This window comes from Caretta caretta, chromosome 3 (assembly GCF_965140235.1).
Source record: "Caretta caretta isolate rCarCar2 chromosome 3, rCarCar1.hap1, whole genome shotgun sequence".
In the NCBI taxonomy this organism is placed as follows: domain Eukaryota; kingdom Metazoa; phylum Chordata; order Testudines; family Cheloniidae; genus Caretta; species Caretta caretta.
The window spans coordinates 44,955,388-44,977,919 of NC_134208.1; the positions used below are offsets into that span (position 1 = coordinate 44,955,388).

General features: G+C 42.9%; 1 long non-coding RNA gene across 1 annotated transcript in view; it reads right to left on the minus strand.

Annotated features, from left to right (window-relative positions):
* Nucleotides 1-1,366: 1,366 nt before the first annotated feature.
* The window catches only part of LOC125634492 (uncharacterized), a 55,870-nt gene continuing 34,704 nt past the window's right edge, over nucleotides 1,367-22,532 (minus strand). Inside the window, exon 3 of the long non-coding RNA XR_007355940.1 lies at nucleotides 1,367-3,533. This is a non-coding gene — a long non-coding RNA (uncharacterized LOC125634492). The remainder of the gene's footprint in view (nucleotides 3,534-22,532) is intronic.

The following is a 22,532-nucleotide window of genomic DNA, read 5'->3' on the forward strand; positions in this document are numbered from 1 at the left end:
TTCTGCATTTCTGGAAAAACTGTAGTAATTTGTAGTCATGATCCCGTTGTGCTTGTTCTGGATCATCATCCTCTCTCACTATTGTTACCTGGGACTCTTTTAACCCAAAGCTCTTGGTAACTTTTACTCTGTGTGAGGTGGTGTCAGAAATAAATCAGGGGAGACACGGCCGTCCAACTGATAGATGGCAGGCACAAACAGGACAACACAAGAGTGCTTTCACTTAAAGCTAAACTTTACTTAGTTTCAAGCACTTACACATGTCTGCAACAGGTTAGTAAAACACTCCGAACCCTTGATAATTACCAAAGCTGAGTGTGGCTCTAGAGTGACACAGTGGCAGGCTTCCGATGGCCAAATCTTCTGTCTGTCAGTGGGGACTGCAAGATGTATCCAGAGGGAGAGTCCAAAAAGAACCCAACTACCTCAAACATTCCCCCCTTATTTATAGTAATAGAATGACATGTCCCTTAAAGAAAACTTGTTAAGTAAGCCATTTCAATGGGCAAGCAAGAGGTTCCTTCTGATTATCGATTAACCAGGTGTGGGTTTTTCCAGAGTTTGCAGTCTTGAGGCCCCAATAGACATTCCTAGGGCACATCCTGCTCTTCTAAAATGCATGTATCAGCCACTTCGACACAGTTCTTATCAGGAAGGATGCGGGGGTCAAGCTGCCCTTTCTGTGGCACCTAAAACCCCCTCCCCTCATGCCTTGGTCAAACTGAGAGTGCTGAATGGCCATTTTGCAGCCTGCTCACTTGGCTGCTTTTAGCAATAAGCCATAGTGGTTTCAGACACTTTACTGGTTTGCCGAAGTCTCCCTGTACAGTTTCCCCTCCTTAAAGGTCACCTTTCACACAAGGGGTCCTTACATGATCGCTGTCACACCTTTTCTGGATGCACCTGCGTTGAGATCCAACAAAAGCTCAAGGCTCTCAGCCGAGACCGAGCAAATTATCTTCTTGCTGGCATCCCATACTTAGCACACCAGCATAGCACTTGACAAGTGATCGCCTTAGCCTCCTTTCCCAGTTGAGGGAAGGGCAACAAGTTTTATATGTTCCTTACCTGGGGGTACGAGTGCCGGTGGCAGTAACCACTGACTCATCTGTCAGGGGACTTGCAATTGCTGGAGTTTGCACCATATCCAGCATGTCATTAGGCTGGTAACAAAAACCACTACTCTTTGGCACCCCAAGATTACTATGATGGGGTATAGGGCCAAATTCAGGATGCCTGTGCCAGTGGGGGACCATCCCAATAATACTTCCCACCAGTGGTGCAACAGGTCCTGGACAATTCTTGCAAATACCCGTTTAATTTCATTGGCATTATGATGCATGGTAACCATGACTCTGCACCCTTCCTGTTTTGCAGTTTGTTACTGGTTCTGTAAATCAGGGTGTACAAGTAATGTTTGTAAAGCAGTTAGACCCATTTCAAGGGGCACAGGTTTTACAATGGAATACAAAGTATAAGCCACTTTTAACTGACTATATTTAAATTTGGGTACATGAAATTTGAAATCACATCCCCTAATTGCTACAATATGACAGAAACATTTATTCTCATAAGGATTATGATTTACTTTATGCACAAAATTAATAAGAAATGCAGGACATCAACTTCTAAAACATACACAATGATTTCCTAGATACACAAATACAGAATTGTTACTTACAAATGGGTTAATAGCAAAATGGCATTTTCCTTCAGTTACTTCCAAACATACATCCTGAGGTTGGAGGGCATTTTTGTTACATTCATATCCAATTCTAGGTTCCTCTAAACAGGCTCCCAATTCTACTGTTTTCCTCTTTTGATCATCTTTCACTACTCACACTCTGTGGTCGATAGGTTTCATTACGGTCTGATTAATATTGAAGCCTAAAGCCACAATGGGAGAAACCTATTTTATTTCTGCTTGGGACATTAGCAAAACAAAGACCGTGATTTCCTCTGAGTGTTGATTATACGTAAAATTTACCATTTTCCACCAGGCCTGTAACTCTCTCTCAGTTTGGGTGAATTATTCCAAATGATGTTTCTGATTTCTACTGGGAAATTCCTACCATCACGAATCATATCTTTTACTATATCAATCATCCATACTTGCATTTGCATACATGCCATAGCTAAAGAAATGTTAGCTTGCAGAGTGCCAACAGCCTGCAAGAGGTGGTGATGGTCTTCCTCTTGGGTTTTTCCCCATTCCTCTAAGATATTTGCTACTTGGGATTGCAGAGACCTTAATTGCTCAAATGATACCCTAATAGGTGTAGTCAAATCTTTTATGTGAGCTCCCATTGGATTCATCTTGTTTGCAAGCACCTTCTCATTAATGCTGTTAAGGACTGCTCCTCCCATTCCAATTGCTCCCCATAAAGTCTCTTTTTACCCTTCTGCTTTCCCTGCTAGAGCTTTTTGGTTTGGGAATTTTGTGTGTTTCCATCCAATTTTTCCAACCTTCAAATCAGGGTGGAACAAATTGCTTACACCGGGGCTCTATCACTGAGACCTTTGTCAAACTTAGGTCTAGAATGACCTTTCTGAGGGATTGAGTAGGGTCAAGAACCAATTGCTTTTTGACATTGGTTCGGACAACATAGGGACTGATTAAATTGGTGACTACTGGGTCCAAAACCTAAACAATGCAACTTTTTACACCATGAGGCCCTCGCAGAAACCATTTTCCTGTCATGCTAACCCACATGTTGATAATTTCCTCACTAGCACACCAGATTAACTGATGCTGTTCTCCATATCTCAGAGACAGGAGCTCCTCTGTGAGCAGCCACTGGTTCCTGTTGTAACAGGACAGGAGGATCTTCCATTCCCCTCCTGGTGTGACTATTTGCAATTCTGTTTTCTCCAAATTTGTCTGCTTCCCAGTGAGGTAGATGGCATATTCTAATTTAAATTGGACCATTTTGTCTCTAGGGGCTGTTTTATTAGGAAGGTCAGTCCACAGCTGCGCACATCTAGGTTGGTTACAATTATGCAGCAGCCTGTTTGTTCCCACCCAATGACAGCCTAATTTATCTAGGTAGTATTTTCCAATTCCTCCCACCAATAAATCTTCTCTCCTGGGCCAAAAAGGGGAAGGGAATATTATGGTATTCATGAGGATAATGATGTTTCCACTAATCATTCTGGGATTCTTTAGCCACCAAAGTGGACTATCATTTACAGTCCAGCCCATTATACATGTTGCTTCCCCACTCATTCCGACAATGATGTTTACTTTGTTCAAACCTTTTAACCTCACGGAAGTGGGGTTGTATCCATCTGTGGGTCCAAAAAGATGGAGGCTTTCCCTGAAACATATGCGGGACTTGGAGCAACATCGAGGGTATTGTTTACTTCACACTCCAGTGTCTTCCATGTGTGGTTCTCCCATGTCTCGATCACGATGGTTTTTGGTGCACCGACATCAGAAGCATAGACCCACAAACACGAGAATCCAGATAGCAACATACACAGCCAGGACCGCATCTCAGGCAGGGCTGTTGGACATCTGCTGACAGAGGACTCTGCAACATAAAACAAACAGACTGTTTCCCCCTCACACACACCCGTTAAGAGGGAGGAAGTTGTGAAGTGTCTTGGAGCTAATATTCATTCAGACTTACTGATGTCTGAAGCATGTTTCTCCCGAGCTGGGGGTACCTTGGCCTGACAGTGGGCTTCATCTAAGGCTGACTGGGATGGTTTCCCTTCCATCATTTTAGCTGTGAGGAGTGAAACCACTTCAGTATGTTTTTCTTTCCTGACTGAATTTCTAGCTGATAGACAGTGGGGCTAGCCTTGTTACAGATTCTAACTGGTCCTGCCCAAATAGGACTGAGATTATATGCTTTTTTCCTTACTTGTCAATACATAACCATGTCTCTATACCTGCTATTCTTGGGGATTTAAGATGGGACCCATTCTTTTGTCCATTTTCCAAATGTTAGTTCCCAAGGCTATGACAACCTGCCGATGGGTGTAAGCAACAACTTTTAACAGCTGCTGCATCAATTGGTCCGTGAGGATACGGGATTGTAGGTTGTCAGGTGGCGTTCCATCCACCCACCACTGTTCTGGGAGACACATATCTCTCCCAGTCATTGCCTGGAATGGAGTTACTCCATGCGATGCAACAGACCCCCTAATAGCCATCAGGATAAATGGCAGTCTTTGGTCCCAATCTTTCCCTTGCTGGTTTACTACTTTTCTGAGAGCTGCTTTGAGAGTTTGCTTCACCTGGCCTGAATTTTGGGGGTGTCCAGCTATATGTAGCCTTTGTTTAATCCCAAACACTTGGCAGAATTCCTTTTGTGATTTCCCCAATAAAGTGGGGCCTTTGATCTGAATCAGTTTCCCTCGGGGTTCCCCATCTGGTTATTACTTGTTCAGTGAGCACCCGAGCTGTGGTTTGAGCTGTGTTATTTCAAGTTGGGATAGCCTCAATCTATTTAGTAAAGGGATCAACAATCACCAGACAATACTGATTACCCCTTGTGGTCCTGGGTAGGGGCCCAATAAAATCAATTTGCAGTCGGGCCCATGGTCCTTCTATTCTCTGATGTCTCAGGGGTCCTTTGATTATTTTGGGATCAGCATTATTGGCTGCACATGGTAGACAGTTATTTACAAACTGCTCCACGTCGCTGCTCATGTGTGGCCACCAGCTGGCAGCCTGCAATCGGGTTAAGGTTTTCTCTACTCCTAGGTGTCCTCCATGGTGAGCTAGGGAAATCATTTCTGTTCTTAAGGCTGTAGGAACCACCCAGACTGCTTCTGGTTTCCCTTCTTTAGTTGCTAGAATTAATTTTGATTCATTCTACCACACTTTCCACTCCTGGTGCTTTCCCTTTTTCACTAACTCTGTCAGGCTGGGATCCTGACTTTGGAGGGTTATTAAACCTATGTGAACTGAGTCTCTTTTTCTGGCTGCTGCTATAGGAGCTATACATTTCCCATTTCTTAGCTGCCACAATTTCCCCTCTCTACCCCCTCCCCCCCTTGTTTCCTCATCTGCCCAATTATTCCATTTTGATTCCTCAGTCCCCTTCTTGTGTGCTCTGATTTTTCCCATGTGTACCACAGTATCCCGGGCTTCCACCAATGCCCAGACGTATTTCAGTTTGTCGGCATGGGCTATGGGTTTCCCGTCTGCAGACCTCATTCCTCTCTTTTTCCATTCTGGTACCCAATCCACCAGGGACCGAAGGACCCAGCCTGAGTCTGTGAAAATGGCTACCTCCTGAGTGGTGGGGGTATTTTCCAGTGCTACTGCTATCGCCACAATTTCAGCTGCTTGGGCAGAATATGGTGTATACTGTCCCCTCAGCACCTCTCCCATAGGCACTTTTACAGCAGCAAAGCCCACATGCGGATGGCCATTTTTGTAAAAACGAGAGCTGTCCACAAACCAAACATCATCTGCTATTCCCAGCATCTCACTCAGCACGGCCCCTCCCTCGAAGAGGGACGGCTCCCAGGGCAGTGGCTCGGGTGATGGGCATTTGTGCTCTTCCCCCTCTATCAGGAGGCCATAAGGTATTGGGGATAGTACCTTGGTTTTTTCCATATCTACATTTTTGTTTAACAAAGCAGGGTCCATTTTGCCAATCCAGGGCTAGATACGTGACCATTGTTGATTGTACCGGTGAGTACATACTTCACTGGGGAGTGGGCTGTTTTCAGTAACACAGGGGACAAACCCACCAGGTATTCCCAATGCTGTAGTGCCCAAACGAGTGTCAAGACCTTCTTTTCACATGGGGTGAATCCCTTCTCTATCTCACTCAGGGTCTTGGAGGCATAAGCTACAGGTCAGAGACCTGTTCCATGGTTCTGGCTTAGCACACCTCCCATTCCCTTGTCTGTAGTTGCTAGGTGTAATACAAATGGTTCTCCTACCCGGGGATATGATAGGGCTGTGGGTTGGGCCACAATTCATGCAATGGGGCTGCTTTTTCTGAAAACCCTTCTATAAAATCTGGGGAAAAGTTAACCATGCCCAGGAAGGATCTCAGAGTGGTTACGTCTGTGGGGGCTGGGAGTTTGAGAATAAACTCAACCCTCTGTTGGTCAGGGGAATGCCCTTCTTGTCCCAGGGTTACCCCAAGATAGTGTACCTGCTGGGAGCACAGTTGGGCCTTCTTTGGACTTACTTTAAACCCTGTTTACTGAATCTTTTGCAGCACTCTGTCCAACACCTTTAAATTTTCCTCCTGGGTCTGAGTAGAGACCAGGACATCATCCACGTAAGAAATCACACTATCCTTTTCAGGCATTCCCTCCCACATTTTTGCTACCTGGTCAGGGCAGATAACAGGTGTGTTATTCCATCCCATGGGGACCCAGGCAAAACACAATTGTTTTTCCTGAAAGGTGAAAGCAAATTTATAGTTGCTGTCCCAGTTTAAGGGGATAGCAAAGAAAGCGTTAGCCAAATCTAAAACTGAAAACCACTGGGCCCCTCCTAATGTGGAACCCATTACCTCCTGATATTTAGCCACTACGGGAGCCATAGGTGGAGTCACCCAGTTAAAGGGGTGAAAATCCACCCCAAGCCTCCAGGTTTTGCCATCACTCTTAAGGATGGGCCATAGGGCAGCATTGTTAGTGCTGGGCTGTTCCACTAAAACTCCTTGGCTCAAAAGACCATCAATTATTTCCTTTAGGCTAGCTTCTGCCTCCTTTGGATATCGATACCACTTCTGGGGTGGAGGATCAGGGCCTGTGACTAGGATTTCTGCATCAGTTTTACCACATTCTATTTTATTCTTGGCCCAAACCTCCCGGTATTTCTCTGCAATTGCTAAAACTTCTGGGGGCCAAGGGCTGCTATTCAATAGTTGGCTGAAATCTCCCATGGGGTGCAAGGAGGCATTTCCCACAAAACCCTGTTAGCACAATCAACTAGCTCTCTCAATTCCCTCAGAGCATCTATTCCTAGAATACCTTCTCCCCCCAAATCCATCAAGCCAAATTGCCCTTGGCTCTTCTTTGTCCCCACACTATATGGGATTTTTTTACAGAAGGGGACAATGTTTTGTGCCTCATTAAATCCCTGTAAGGTTTTGACTCTAGCCAGAGGTCCAAACAGGTGCTTATTTTGGGTACTAATTAGGGAGTAGGTGGCACCTGAGTCCACTAGTGAATTCGCAAAAAGAAAAGGAGTACTTGTGGCACCTTAGAGACTAACCAATTTATTTGAGCATAAGCTTTCATGAGCTACAGCCACTTCACGAAAGCTCATGCTCAAATAAATTGGTTAGTCTCTAAGGTGCCACAAGTACTCCTTTTCTTTTTGCGAATACAGACTAACACGGCTGTTACTCTGAAACCTGTCACTAGTGAATTCTGTCCGAATGCCCCTCCTGCAAACTTCACATAAACCGTGAACCTCCCACACTTATTGGTGTTTAAGTGTGCCACAATTGGGGGATCCTGGCACACTCGGCCTCCCCATAGAGCAGCAATCAGTGGTGCAATGGTGCTTTTTCCTTGATGCTCAGCCAGTTCATGTTCTGCCAGTTTCGCTAGGAGTTCAGCAGTGGGCAGCGGGTCTATTGCTTCCTTTTGCTCATATTTTAAAAGTCGCTTCCAAATTTCCCCATGCCATGGGTCAGGGGTTCTGCCTCGACCCTTATGGGGTTTGTCTCCTTTTTCTTTTCCCTGTGTGCTATTTGGAGGGGCTACAGTGGCCACCTTATCAGGTTTCCTTTTAGGAGGGTGCATATCCTTTTGGACCTCATAGGCCTGCTTTGCTCTATCCTCAATATCTCTTGTTCGAACTGCTGCCAGATCCATACCCACTAAGGCCATATGAATTAAAGGGAGAAATACTTGGATTAAAGCTTGTTTGAAAGGGAAGGCTGCAAAGTCTGGGTTAATGACATTTGTCAGCCCAGAATGTCTCCATGCCAATTTCTTTCTGGCTACATAATTTTCTACTCTCTCCCCGGCCTGTTGTTTCTCCTGGTGAAATATAACTGTGGGGCTTTCTCCCGGGAAGAGGGTATATATTACTTCCCTCTGCACGTTTATATGCTTTTCTATATCATCTGCTCCAGGGGAGGTCCCCATCTGGACATCATAAGGGAGCCCTGCAAAATCCTCGGGGGACATACACTCCCTGCATATAGCTGCCACATCAACTGGAGTGAATCAGCCATGCCAGATACTCTTACCATTCACACCAAGGCTGTGCTCCTATTCAGCAGGCCAACTGATTTCCCTACTGCCCTAACCTGGCCAGGGGTAAAGGGTCTAGTTTCCAACCGCTCCTCTGTTCCTCCCTGACCTCCTTGAGGTCCCCTTTTTGTGACAGAGGTACTGACTATGGGGGCCATAGGAGGAGGTCTTTGCAGCTCTTCCAGTGATCCCCATAGGGGGCTATATGGAGACTGCCCAATGGGATCCAGGGTGAACTCACCAGGGTCTGTCAGCTCATAATTGCAATAAGGGGGGCATGCATTGGGATCCTCCTCTGATTTTATGTCTTCCTCCCAGCTACAATTCCCTCTGATTGCTGCCACGATCCCCCTTTGCTCTCCCAACTGAGCCTGAAGGGCACCAATCTGTCTCCAGCATTCCCTATGCTCTGCCTGGGTTTTGCTTTGTGAATCCTTCAAAAGGGCTCTGACTGCAGCTTTGCTCTCCATGGTCTGCTGTTTCAACTCAGACACTTTCCTCTGCAGCTTATTACTGACCCACTCACTGTCACATACTTGCTTCTCCATTCCTACAATCTGTGCTGCTTGTGTCAGAGATGTAGCTCTGAGAGCATCAGATTCTGCCTTCAAATTAATCACTTTGCTTTCCTTTTCCACTCTGATTCTTTCCAATTCCTGAACCTGGTCTTTTAACCAATCTGTATTGGTGGCCAGGGATGGACTCTCAAACTGAAGCACTCATAAAATCCTGTGTCACTTGCCAAATGCATGATAAGACAGCAGTGACATGTACCCCTCCATTACAGTCTGTTCCTCTTCCTGAATCTGCATGGGAAAAAGTGGCGATTGACATTGTAGGATCCTTTGATACTGCTCCAATTGACTGCCGTTATGCCATCACTTTAATAGACTATTTCAGTAAAAGGCCTGAGGTAGTGTTTACATTGCAAATCTCTTCTGCTACAGTAATTAAGTTCCTCTCTTCAGTTTTTAGCAGGGAAGGTAACCCAAAGAACTTGTTTCAGATAATGGTAGTCAATTTACTTCCCTGGAGTTTGAAACTTTTCTAGCACAGAGGAACATTTTACACAGAAGGTCATCCCTATATTACCCTCAAGCCAATGGGGAAATCGAACGGTTTAACAGAAGTTTGAAAGAAAGTTTGCAAATGGCTAAACTGGAAGGGCGATTGTGGATACCCTTCACTACTGATTTCTTGTAAGCATACCAGGCTACACGACATGCCACAACGCAAAGATCACCCGCAGAGTTATTGCATGGGAAACAGATGAATACTAAACTGAACATTGCTGGATTGTTAAAGGCATGACCTGATGCCCCAAACGAGGATGATGTGAGAAAAACAGTTGAACAGAACCAAGCAAAGTCTAAGGCTTTCACAGACAAGCGGTGGGGTGCTAAGAAACAAAAGTTTGAGTGTGGTTCCTTCGTTAGAATACGAAAATTGGGTATTTTACACAAAGGGGACCATAAATTCACAGCTCCTCTTAAAATCATAGAGAAGAAGGGACCTTACACCTATCGACTTTCTGATGGGCGGGTATGGAATGCTTCTTATCTTGCACCTGCCTATGCACCAAGAGGAGATTATGCCAACACCTAGTCTGCATTGGATAACTTCACCGTAATACCAACACAACAAGACATTGCACTGGAACCGAGGCTTGAGAGACGGCCTGTCAGACCAAGACGACCACCTGTCTGGACTAGAGACTATGTTATGTAGTATCTACAGAGTTTTCAGTGTAATATTTCTGCCAACAGTATAGTGTCTTGTTTCATATTTGTTCCTGTGGTTAGAACAATAATGTTTATTTTAATTGGGAGAGTTTCTTAAGAGAGGAGGGAATGTGGTGTTTAGATGTTGCTTGTAATTATTAGAATTGGGAGCACTGGCTGTTGGGAGTCTGAAAGGACAGGAAACAGGAAGGAGGGGGAGGAGTTGGGAGGCTGAGGGAGAGCTACAGAGGGTGCAGCAGCAGCTTGGTAAAGAGGCTTCCACTTTGCAAATAAAGTCCTGTTGAAGCTTGTTAGAACCTTGCCTGGCTGATACAACAAATAGATGTTAACAAAATCAGACAAAAGTGTTGATTTAAAATCCTTTCCCCTGTCCATTGCTCAATTTTCTGTCTCTTGACTCTTGTCATGTCATGATTTCCCTAGTTCTCCTGTTATCATAGGCTTGGTCTAGACTAGCATTTGTCCTTCTGTTGTAATTGATTGCCAATTGCTTGTTAAGTGATTGTAAATGCTAATATAGATACTCTGAAAATGTTTGTATCAGCATATGGGGGCTCAGCCTTGGGCAAATCACATAACTTTGTGCTCCAGAACAAACATTTGTGGAGAGCCTCAGTTACCAACATAATTAGCATGTACAATCAATTAGCCCAAATTATAACAGAATCACCAATTCTAGTCTAGACAACTATGCCCCCAAATCTTCATCCTTCTTTACATATCAGAAGAAAATCAAACAAAAGCACAGTCTCAGTTATTGTCTCTTTACAGATCACCTTTAAAAATGAAATTATCCTTCACATTCCTAATTCCCCAAAATCAGGGTAACTGCCGACTTTGTGGGACTGAAAGTCTGTATCTGGGTGTGAAAATTTGTCCCTTTCCACATTGCATAGAATAGAGCGCTGGGCAAAACAGAATAGTTAGGGTAAGAGAAAGCTGATTAAGGGAAAGAGGCCCTCAAAAAAGCCTTGTCTTGAAAATAGCCACAGAGTTGGTTTAGTAGTCAAAATTTTTGAGGTTGTTTGAGTGAGATACAGTTCCACTAAAAAAGTCACATAACATCCAAACTTTACACTTCTTATAACTCTTTCTTTTTACACATACTTGGGCTCAAACTATGGCTCTGATCCTGATATTACTCTCTCGGCATCAAACGTGGATAATTTCCATCACCCACTTCCCTTTTGCGGAAGCAATAATTAAAAAGCTATTTAGGGCCTGGGGTAGAATTTATGGTGCAAATTTAGGTAATTTGATCAAGAGGTTCCCAATATATGTCCTCCCCCCACATTATGAGCTTCTTTTAATCTTCAAAGTATTCTAAAATTCACATGCATAATGAGATTATCTAGGATATTGGTATAGCACAACAGGGGCAATGGTGCAAGTTTGGAGTAATTTGATTCAGGCTTTCCTCAGATACTACCCCCTTCCTCCCTCCCCCCCAATAAGAAGAAGATTTTAATATTCAAGTTGCTCTAAAACCAACATGCATAGTGAGATTACCTTGAACAGCGGTATTCCACAACTGAAACTGAGGTAAAGGGGAACTCACATTGATATGAATGGGTCATTTCACTCTACCCGGAGTTAAAGTATTAGACTATTCATCTCTTTGAGGTATCCTAATTCATCTGACCACACCCCACTCAGATGAATGGTCCATCTGACACATCTGTAGTACTCCTCTGCTGCAGAGGGCTATGCAGAGCCCCTTCCTTTACACTAGATCCCTGAAGTAGATACAAATCTGGGGCTCCCTGCTCTTCCCCTTGCTGCCTCCAGTTGGTAGATGTGCTCCTCAGAGCCCATCAGTTACCATCCTCCTTTCTTCCCATGGCACTTCCAGCCTTACCGAGGGCATGGTGAGGCCAGGAGGAGGGCAGAGCTGGCAGTTAAAGTGGCAGACCTTCCAAAGGTGCCCTCCAATCATGCCCCATCACTAACACCTCTTCTTCAAGAAACAAGGGAAATTAACTGCCCAGAAATGTGGTTAATGCAGACCTTGTTTGCACTACAGTGCCTTTGCTGGTATCCTGGCAGAGCCCCCTAGTGGAGACATAGGGTAAGCTGACAGGAGTTCTGTCGGCATAGCTACATCACCTCCCCAAACAACATTAGCTAAGCTGACACAGAATCATTCTTCTCATAGCATAAGTGTATCTACAGCAGGGCTTTTCCTATGTCAGTTGGGGGTGTGATTTTTTCTTCAAACTTCTAGCTTGCTGGCAAAAAAAAAAGCTATGCTGGCAAAACTCTGTAGTATAGATTAAGGCTTGGAAAGTTAGGTCAAAATAAGTCACCTTGCGTCAACTTAATTGTGCATGTGTCTACACTCAGATTTGTCTCCTGCTGATGTAGGTGCCCCAATATAGTGACACAGTAATACCACCCCCCAAATGGTGTTGAGCCATAGTCGACCCTACTGTGGTTGATTCAGTGTGAATACAGACATTGCATGACCTATGTCAACCCTACCAGTCCTCCAGCAGCTGTCCCACAATGCTCAATTTGGTCACAATTGTGAATACCACTTTCCAGGGTCACATACACCAGAAGCCAATTCCTCCCTTTAAAGAGCCCACATATTTTTGAAATGGTTGTCCAGCTTGGTGAGCACGCCTAGCAGCACTCCATGTTGTGTGCAACTGCCCAACTGATCATGCGCTCCGCACAGGGAACTGATGCACTCCACACAGGGAACTGAGGAAAACATGGTTCACCATACCTTAATACTCCATAAGGAACTCCCCTTCTTTGCAGTACATAAAGATACATGCTAAACAACACATTCAACTCGCTGTAATGAAAAACCTTAACTTCTGGCCTCAGCAACACTAACATATTTATGGCTGATGCATGTAAGCTGGCTATATATGTGACCATGGGGCATATATGAGACTCACCCCTGCTTAGTACCCTCTTCAACTCAAGAAGTGTGTTTCAGATTCCTGCTGGCACTGCCAGTCTGATGAGCCTTCTCTGGCTTGTCAGATTGGGTTTATATCTGCTGGTGAACCACAACACCACTCATTAGACTTCTTCTCAGGCTGGTGAACCACCTGTGGTTCATTAATTTTATACCCGTGCAACTCCACTGATTTCATTGTGGTCCCTTATGATTTACACTGCTACAAGTGAGGAGAGAATCAGGCGTAGGTGCTGACTCCATCAGTGCTCTGGGGCTGAAGCATGCAGGGGGCAAAAGTTGTGGGTGGTCAGCTCCCACCAGCCAAAGCTGATCTGCTCTTTGGCAGCTGGCTGGAGGGGCTTGGGAGAGGGCGGAGAGCAACAAGCAGCAGCCATGGGGCCTCAGGGGCAAAGATGGAGTGGGGACAGGAAGAGGCGGAGTGAGGGCGGGGCTCAGGGAAAGGGGTGGGGCCTTGGGGCAGAGTGGGAGTGGAGCAGCCACCGGGAAAAATAAAATTCAATGCCTATAGTATTATTGTTTCATCATACAACTTGCCACATGGCTTTGTTATGCTGCTGTTGCTTGCTTAATTGGGGCCAGGCAGAAAAGCAAAATCAAAGAAATTACAGATGGAAAAGAACTATTAGGTCATCTAGGTTGTCCTTTGTTGAGGTAAGATAGTGGACTGATACACATTCACTAATGCATTAGTCCACTGCTGGAAGGGAGATTTGTAATAGTGTATTGCAGTGGTCCCCAAACTTGTTCCGCCACTTGTGCAGAGAAAGCCCCTGCCGGGCCGGGCCGGTTTGTTTACCTGCCGCGTCCACAGGTTCTGCCGATCGCGGCTCCCACTGGCTGTGGTTCACTGCTCCAGGCTAATGGGAGCTGCTGGAAGCGGCTTGGGCTGAGGTACTGGCCGCCCTTCCCACAGCCCCCATTGGCCTGGAGCAGCGAACCGCAGCCACTGGGAGCCACAATCAGCCGAACCTGCAGACACAGCAGGTAAACAAACCAGCCCAGCCTGGCAGGAGCTTTCTCTGCACAAGCAGCGGAACAAGTTTGGGAACCACTGATGTATTGTACTGAAGGCTAAGAAGGTAAGAGGATATTCTGGCAAATGGAAACCTTCATGGTTTGCTTTCTGACAAAAAATGCAGATGAGGATTTTGGAAGAAGAGCAGAGAGGGGACAATAGAAAAAATTCCTGGAACAGCAAAAATACTTCATGGCCTTTTACTTCAAACTTTGAGCCTTCTCAGAAATGACAAGTAAAGTTCATCATAGATGTACATGCAAAGAAAGTCAAATTCCTTATTTTTTTTAAAGGGTTAAGTCTATAAAAATACAGATTTCCATTATGGTTAAAATGCATTTAATCTCAGGAATATTCTGAAAAATATTATGGAACAAACATCTAATAAATTCCAATTCTGATTTCTGTTCACATGGTAAACAAAACAAAAACAAAATAAACAAATCAAAATCCCCTACTTTTTCAAGAACCACAAAGTCTGAAGAAATAAAGTCCTTTCCTGTGAAAGTACTTATTATTGCCAGAGCTGTGGCACAGAGTGAATCTGGAAACTAGTTCCCAAGAATATTGGACGTGAACTGTTCAATTAATCAACCTTTAATTGCCAAATGTATCATTAACATAAATTCATTATCAGAGTTAGGTCCTCGATATTGGTTGGTGCTGTCATTAACTTAGGAAGAAAGCTTCGCCTTTAATTTCAAGGTATTCAGAAAGTGGTAAGTGATTTACAATTAAAATACATTTTGTGGCAGGCAGCAGGCTATTTCAACATGCATTAGTAAATGTACTTTATTTAACAAAATATTTTCATGAGTAGATTATATACGATAGGAAATGTAATATGAATAAGTACACTTCTGGTTTAATTGAAAGCAGATCTTGGGACTGGAATACTAGCTACAGTCAAAATGTTTATATCAGAGCAACACCTGCATTTTGATGTTGATGTATATATACTCATGGCTTTACATATTCAGTAGAAGCCATCAGGACATGATGCTGCATTAGAATGTTGAACAAAATCAGCATTCAGTTAACCAATAATGAGGGGATATTGCCAGATGGATCTTGCCAGGTGTTAGCAATTAATTATTGATATACCTTGGGAATATGTAAAGGATATTCAAAATTAAAGAGAGCTTTCTTCTTCCTGAATAGTATTATTGCATTACATTGGTGACTACTGATTGTCTGAGTTCTCTTTTTTTCACCTTACATGAACCGTTCAAAACAGATCCTTCTGAAGAAATCAAAGACATCCCCCCTGGCAAGCTATTATGTGGCCTCTTGAAATCAGGGTTTGGAAGAGATAGTTTTAGAATGTGTTTTAGAAAGGAATAATGATTGCACTGAAATGCATTTTCAATTCTTCCAAGCTTGTCTGCAAGTTTTTCCTTCACTCTTTTGTTTAAATGGGTATCACACTGCCAGAGTACACTATCAAAGCCTTTGTTAATGAGGTGATTATGTTTCTTTAAGTGCTGAATGACAACAAGAAGTGAAGTTTAGTACATTTATCATTTACACTTACAAAACAGTTCACTTGACAGCACTAAACTTGATGGACTCTATTCACAGGATAGCTACAGCAGTAGGCAAGCCGCCATACACTAACAATAATGCAGTGTTTATCAACCCTATCCTCCTTACTGTAGTTCATTCCTTGCCCACTCAATTTTCAATGCTTCTGATTGGGTTGCAGCCAAGGGTAACAGTTTTTGTGTGAATATTTATCCATTATGCCTATCCATTAGAAGCTGGACAGAGACTACCCAATAGGCCTTCCTACCAGGTTTAAAATTGATACAGTGATATGATACAGATGAAAAACAGTATCTTACCTGGCCTACTGAAAACATTGAAAGTCACTGTTTTGTATTTTTGCAGTATTTTGGAGTATCCCTCAAATTTCTCTCTTTTCTATAAAAAGAAAAGGAGTACTTGTGGCACCTTAGCGACTAACCAATTTATTTGAGCATGAGCTTTCGTGAGCTACAGCTCACTGCTCATGAAAGCTCATGATCAAATAAATTGGTTAGTCTCTAAGGTGCCACAAGTACTCCTTTTCTTTTTGCGAATACAGACTAACACAGCTGTTACTCTGAAACCTCTCTTTTCTATATAAGCTTTAAGAGAGTTTTAAAACATCTACAAGCATATACTGCAAATACATTTTTCCCAAAAAATGGACTTCAGAGATTAGGTCCTATCTTCCTATCACTTGAAACCAGTGTGGCTGACATATAAACAGGAGAGTCACAGAATACTATTATGTGTAAACTTATTACCTAGGAATGTGGTGGATTTTCCACCACTTGAAGACTTTAAATCAAGACTGAATGTCTTTCTAAAAGATATGCTACAGCTCAGACAGAAGTTATGAGTTTGATGCAGAAATTACTGGGTGTGGTTTCATGGCCTGTGTTATGGCAGGAGGTTAGACTAGATCAGTGGTGGGCAACCTGTGGCCCCCCTGGGCCGCATGCGGCCAATTAGTATAAGCTGATTGTGAGCCGTGAGACATTTTGCGGACATTAACCGTCCGCAGGCACGGCCCCCAGCAACTCCCAGTGGCTGTGGTTCACCGTTCCCACCCAAAGGGAGCTGTGGCCCGCCGCTTCCCGCAGCTCCCATTGGGCGGGAACGGTGAACTGTAGCCATTGGGAGCTGCGTGGGGCCATGCCTGTGGATGGTCAACGTCAGCAAAATGTCTCGCGGTCCACAATCATCTTACCCTAATGGGCCACAGGTTGCCCACCACTGGGCTAGATGCTCATAATGCTCCCTTCTGGCCTTAAAAATCTATGTTTATGTCCCACACATCAGAAAGCACATTAAAATTACACAGGAGAAAGAGAATGTACTGGACTAGAGGTTTTATTGTTTGCTATTGAATTACTATAGCTGTGAAAAGACCCTGGGGTTAGAGTCTCTCATATGTAATGGCCTCTTTTTGTTGGTCTATCGGTACAAAGGGTCCATTACACCACCAAACAACTGACAATTCTTCTGAGGTGTAGGGCCAGCCTTCGTGGATGCTGTTATCACCCTTCCCCAGCTTTGGAGTAGGAGGCTTTCCTGGGATAAATATAGCACAATGTTGTTCCAGCAATTTCCTGGCTGGCATACCATCCCTTTGGGGCCGTAGCTGAAGCAGTTTTGACCAATCCTGAAGCTCTATTTTGTATTTGTATTTTTTAAAGATTAATTATAAGTGGAGTGCATTGTGATGTCTCTATTTAAAGTTGCATATGTGTTTCCATTCTAAAGGGCCTTTTACAATTGCTTGTGACTATGAAGAGTGAGCAAAAATTGCTTAGAAAGGAAAAATAAGTACTCGTTTGCTGTTATAAAAACAAAATATTGTGAAATTTTTAAAAAAAAAAAGAACTGTAGGGCCTCAGCAGTTTGAGGGATCAATTTAAAATTTGTCAGAGACAGAGACTATAGATTACAGATGTGGAGTTCAGTTGTTCACTGAAAACATGTTTACATTCGGCAGGCTAATAATGGTATAAAATATGTATTTATGTGTCCACACTGACTTTTATTGTTAAATGGCAGGTTTCTTTCTAATGCTCTATTGGTGCAGCACTTTGGGATATATGTGTGGAATTTCTATTTTAGTGTACGAACTCCCAAGATTCCATTGACTTTGTGCATGCATTTCAGGGGGATTATCAGTCTCTGCAGGAATTTCTGGAATGAGAAGGCTCACTCTGTACCATGTGCGAAGGTGCATATGGAATAGGCAACAGCTCCTAAGATTCCTTGCCTAAGGGCTAGCTATACCTCTATCCTCTTTCTGGTACCTCTGAGTGCACCCTCTCAGATGTCAGGCCTCATGCGCTCACCTGTCTAAGGGTGAACTCTTTCAATTTTCCCATTTTTAGACTAGGCTCTGGCTACAAAACCCCATCTATGCCAACTGCTCATTATCCTGCAGGCCTGACTGGGTTCAGGCACCTGCTTTATCCTCTCTGTGTATGCCTGTGACCATAGATATAATGGGTAGCAGGTTTTAAACAAGCAAAAGGAAATATTTTTTCACACAATGCACAGTCAACCTGTGGAACTCTTTCCCAGAGGATGCTGTGAAGGCCAAGACTATAACAGGGTTCAAAGATGAACTAGATAAGTTCATGGAGGATAGGTCTCTCCGTGACTATTAGACAGAATGGACAGGAATGCAAAACCATGCTCTGAAATGTCCCTAGCCGAGCCTCTGTTTGCCAGAAGCTGGGAATTGGCGAGAAGGGATGGATTACTTGATGATTCCTCTCTGCTTTAATGGCTTGCAATCTTTGGTCTTGTGGCTGTGGAGGAATGTGCTGAGATTGTCTGACATTCCAACACACCTCCTCTCTTCATTCCCTCTGGGGCACCTGGCATTGGTCTCTGTCAGAAGACAGGATAGTGGGCTAGATGGACCATTGGTCTGACCCAGAAGGGCCGTTCTTATGACCAACAGCCTTTTTAAAATGTGTATGTCTGTTAGCAAATGGAACAAAGCATCTGAGAATTTTTTTTCAAAACAACAAACAACCTTCATGCATAATTAGTCTCATCTAATCTTATGATTCACTACAAGCTAAATTAAATGGGCTTTCCCTTTGAGTTACAGGAAAAGAACAGCACCTGCTCACATCCTGTTTGGAAGCCAAGGAGCTACTAAGACCCAGCCTGGTTCCACTTGTTCTCTCTGTCTGTTTTTCCTTTTCAGGAAGGCTAGATTTTCACAAACAAACCACAACACTGGCCCTCTGTGTCTGTGGTCCCCAATTAACATATTGCTTACTCATTTTTGATATAGGGCTCAGGTATGACAAGTTCTTTGGCTCACACTCCTTTTTTTTACCAGTAGGTCAGCCAGGCTATCTAAGAACATACCCCTGTGGTAGGTTCTCCATTGTTGGCAGTTAGACCCATTCAGCTTTAATGGCTTGCAATCTTTGGTCTTGTGTGCTGAGACTGTCTGACATTCCAACACACCACCTCAGAAGTCCTATCATAAACCACATTTTGAGGTACAGATCAGCAGTCACCAATGCATGAACCCTCATTCATTACACTGAGTGTGCATCTTTTACAGGAAACCAAGTTCTACTAGACAGAAATGGAACTTAATTTCTTGATCTTATGTATTTTCTTTTTTGTAAATCCGAGTAAATTCCATGCAAAACCTATATTAAAAGAACAAGTTTACAAAGTGAGGCACTCAAGAGGCAGCAAATTTCAAATGGGCGTTTGCTCTTACAAACATAACTCTACCCCATTGTTCATACATATTACAAAATACTCTTTAGTTACATGATCACATTCATTTTTTCCCACACTGCTCCCATGCACAGATTAGACAATGTGCTGTAAATAATAAGAGTGTAGTAGTGAGATTGGTTGCAGGGAGTCCAAACTGCATTTGTAATTTCTACAGGTCTACCTAGAGGATAATGTCAGAGAATTACAGTAATATGTAAAAAGAAAAGGAGTACTTGTGGCACCTTAGAGACTAACCAATTTATTTGAGCATGAGCTTTCGTGAGAGCTCATGCTCAAATAAATTGGTTAGTCTCTAAGGTGCCACAAGTACTCCTTTTCTTTTTGCGAATACAGACTAACACGGCTGTTACTCTGAAACCAGTAATATATAGTTGTGACACATGGCCAGCAAGGGTTAAACATCCTGGAGGATAAATGATCAGAATTCATCCTTTAGGGACACACTGGTAGATAATGTTTGTGTTTTTGTGTGTTTACATATATATTATTAGAGGTTAACAATGTAACCAAATGGTTCCTGTCTATGCTACATTCTGTTAATTCAGAGATCAAAAGGAGATCTTAACGTTTAAATTAACTGTAAAAATAATGATATCATTGTACTGATTTCTCTTTGAAGTTTATAGCAAATCACCTGCGAATGGTGGAAACCAGGCAATTGCCTTATGTTAAACCGTTTAGCTAATTACTGGTGATGCTTAGGAAACAGGTCTACTTCAAAGTCGCCATGATTGCTATTGTTTGCCTAACAACTCCTAGCTGTCAAAAGAAGGTCTGGAACTGAATCCTTGGGTCCTGATCCTTTTTATCTCAGATCTGCTAGATGCTTTATGAAGGAGAAGCTTAAGTCGTAAGACTGAGAACTCCAGTCCCACCTGGATCACCCTGGATATGAACATTGGACTAAATCTATGGACTAATTCTAAGAACTCTTTGTAACTCCAAAGCTTACCAGCTCTACTATGAAACTGATCTCAGAACTGTACTCATGTCTGTATGTATACTGTGATACAGGAGGGCCAGGGAGCAGTGGGAGAGTGGAAATATATAAACCCTAGGCTAATTAAGGCATGATTCCCTGTAGACTAGGGAGGGTGGCTACAGGTTAATTGGAGTATCTACAGTCAATTAAGGCTCTGTCAGGAACCTAATAAAACCCCCTGCTTCAGGAAGTCATTGGGAAGGAGAGAGGGCTGCAGCTTGGAGGTGTGCTGTGAGATTTGAAAGACCAGAGAACTGAAGTAAGGGAGACCCTCCCCCAGCATCTAAGGACTGAAGGTACCCCACCAAAGGGGGAAGAGGGTAAGAACCCACAGGGGTTCAGAGGGGCTGGGGTTCAGAGTGAGGAGCAGACCCAGACCCCTCCCCTGCTTCCCTCCTTTACCACCTTCCTGGGCCACTAGCGAGGACCTTGGCACCCAAAGAGCAGGGGCAAGGGGTGGCATCTTAGCCCCCCTCCAACAAAAGCACAGGACCCACCATACTAACATCTGCCATCTTGTCACAATACTGATCTTTTAATCAATACTCTTTTTTTAATACACTTTAGTTTAGTTCATAAGAATTGTATGTAAGTGTGTATTTGGGTAAGATCTGAAATATTCATTAACTTGGGAGGTGATGTGTCCAGTCCTTTGGGATTGGTAGAACTTTCATATTTGACTTGGGTGTCTGGGTGGAAGCCTAAGGCTGGGTGGCTATAAGGGAACCATGTATTGGCTTCTGTGCAACCAGTAAGGTATTGTAGAAGTTGGTTTGTGCTGGCTTGGTAAATCTAAGTATTGAACTATCTACCAGCTTTGGGGATTGTCTACCCTGTTCTTTACAGCTTGTCCTAATTGAGTAACCTCAGTATGGCTTCCTTGGGACCCCGGTCACAGTAGTAAATGCAGCAGGGGCCTACTCAGTGAATGGTAAAGAGAAAGATGCATATTCTACAGCTGCCTCATTCACTACTCACTATCCAACCTAAACAGAGGTCCAGTGAAAAAAACACCATCAAATGGAATTGAATGAGGAAGAGAGTCAGGAAAAAATATACTGCTATACATATGCACAAAGCAGCAAAGTTAAGATTGAAAGGGAACCCTTAAAATTGGTATTTATTTACTTTTGAGTGCTTCACTTTGCAAGCAAGTATTTTTTTGTATGGAATGTATAATATTAGTTTTCATACATCCCATACAATTCACTCATGCATTTAATTAAATGTTTTTAAATAGTTTATTAAGGGATTAAAAGACATTTTAAAATTTAGGATCAATTCAAGAACCCATTTGGAAAGTTAGTTTAAAGCATATTTAATGTCTGATAATAAAGAGTTGCAGTCTTTTCAGCTAAAACATGTATAACTTATTAGATTCATAAACTGATCAGTTTTAAAAACCCAAGAACAAACCAATGTTTTAAGCATGGCAGGCACTTTCGTACAGGAAGGAGAGAGCATTTTCTCTTACACTTTTCTTCATATTTTAAACATAGAAGTGCAAATAGTTCCTACATCCTCAGTACTGTAGCTTTATTAACGTCAATGGAGCAACACCAAGTGACACCTGCTGAGGAGCTGGCCCATTGCATTTAGCTGTTTCGAAACAGCATTTTTTAAGGATTTTAAAAGTGCTGTAATATATCAAGACTTTAACACACATTAGTGTTCAAATGAAATTGGAGTTTTGCTTTATATTTTGGGACAAATAGTTATACTTTTATAAAATACCACTAATAAAATTATTAGTTTGCAGGATAGTTTATCAATAGAATTGGCATTAGAATTTCAGATATGATAATGAATAAAAATGTAACATTAATGAAGTTAGATTTGTACCCTGTGAAGATCTTCAGAAGGAAAAGTACATGAAACTGCAACAGAATTACTTGTGAACATATGTCATCCACAGACCTAAATTAATGGTGACACCTTTTTCACAGATAAAGGTAATTAAACAATGTAATGTTAAGAAAGTTAGATTTAGACCCTGTGAAGAATTTAGAAGAAAAGGTACATGAAACTACAACAGCATTACTGGTGAACTTGTCACCCACAGACCTACATTAATGGAGACACTTTTTTTCACAGATAAAGGTAATTAACATGAGTTTTATCAAGCTGTATTTGCATAGTAGACTTGCCAAGAAAGCATGGTATTCAAGTTGTGATACAATTCCCATTGATTTCAGTGGGCTTTTGGGGGGCCCTAATACAAGGCGTGCAATAGTATTCATTGCTGCTGCCACTGTTTTTCGACAAGTTCATTGGCTTTAAAGGGTAGATTAGATTTTTACCTACTGATACTTCAGTAATTGCCTTGCTGGCCATCTATAAACCTATGTTTTATTTAGGTCCTACTCCCAAAGTATGTTTGGGGAT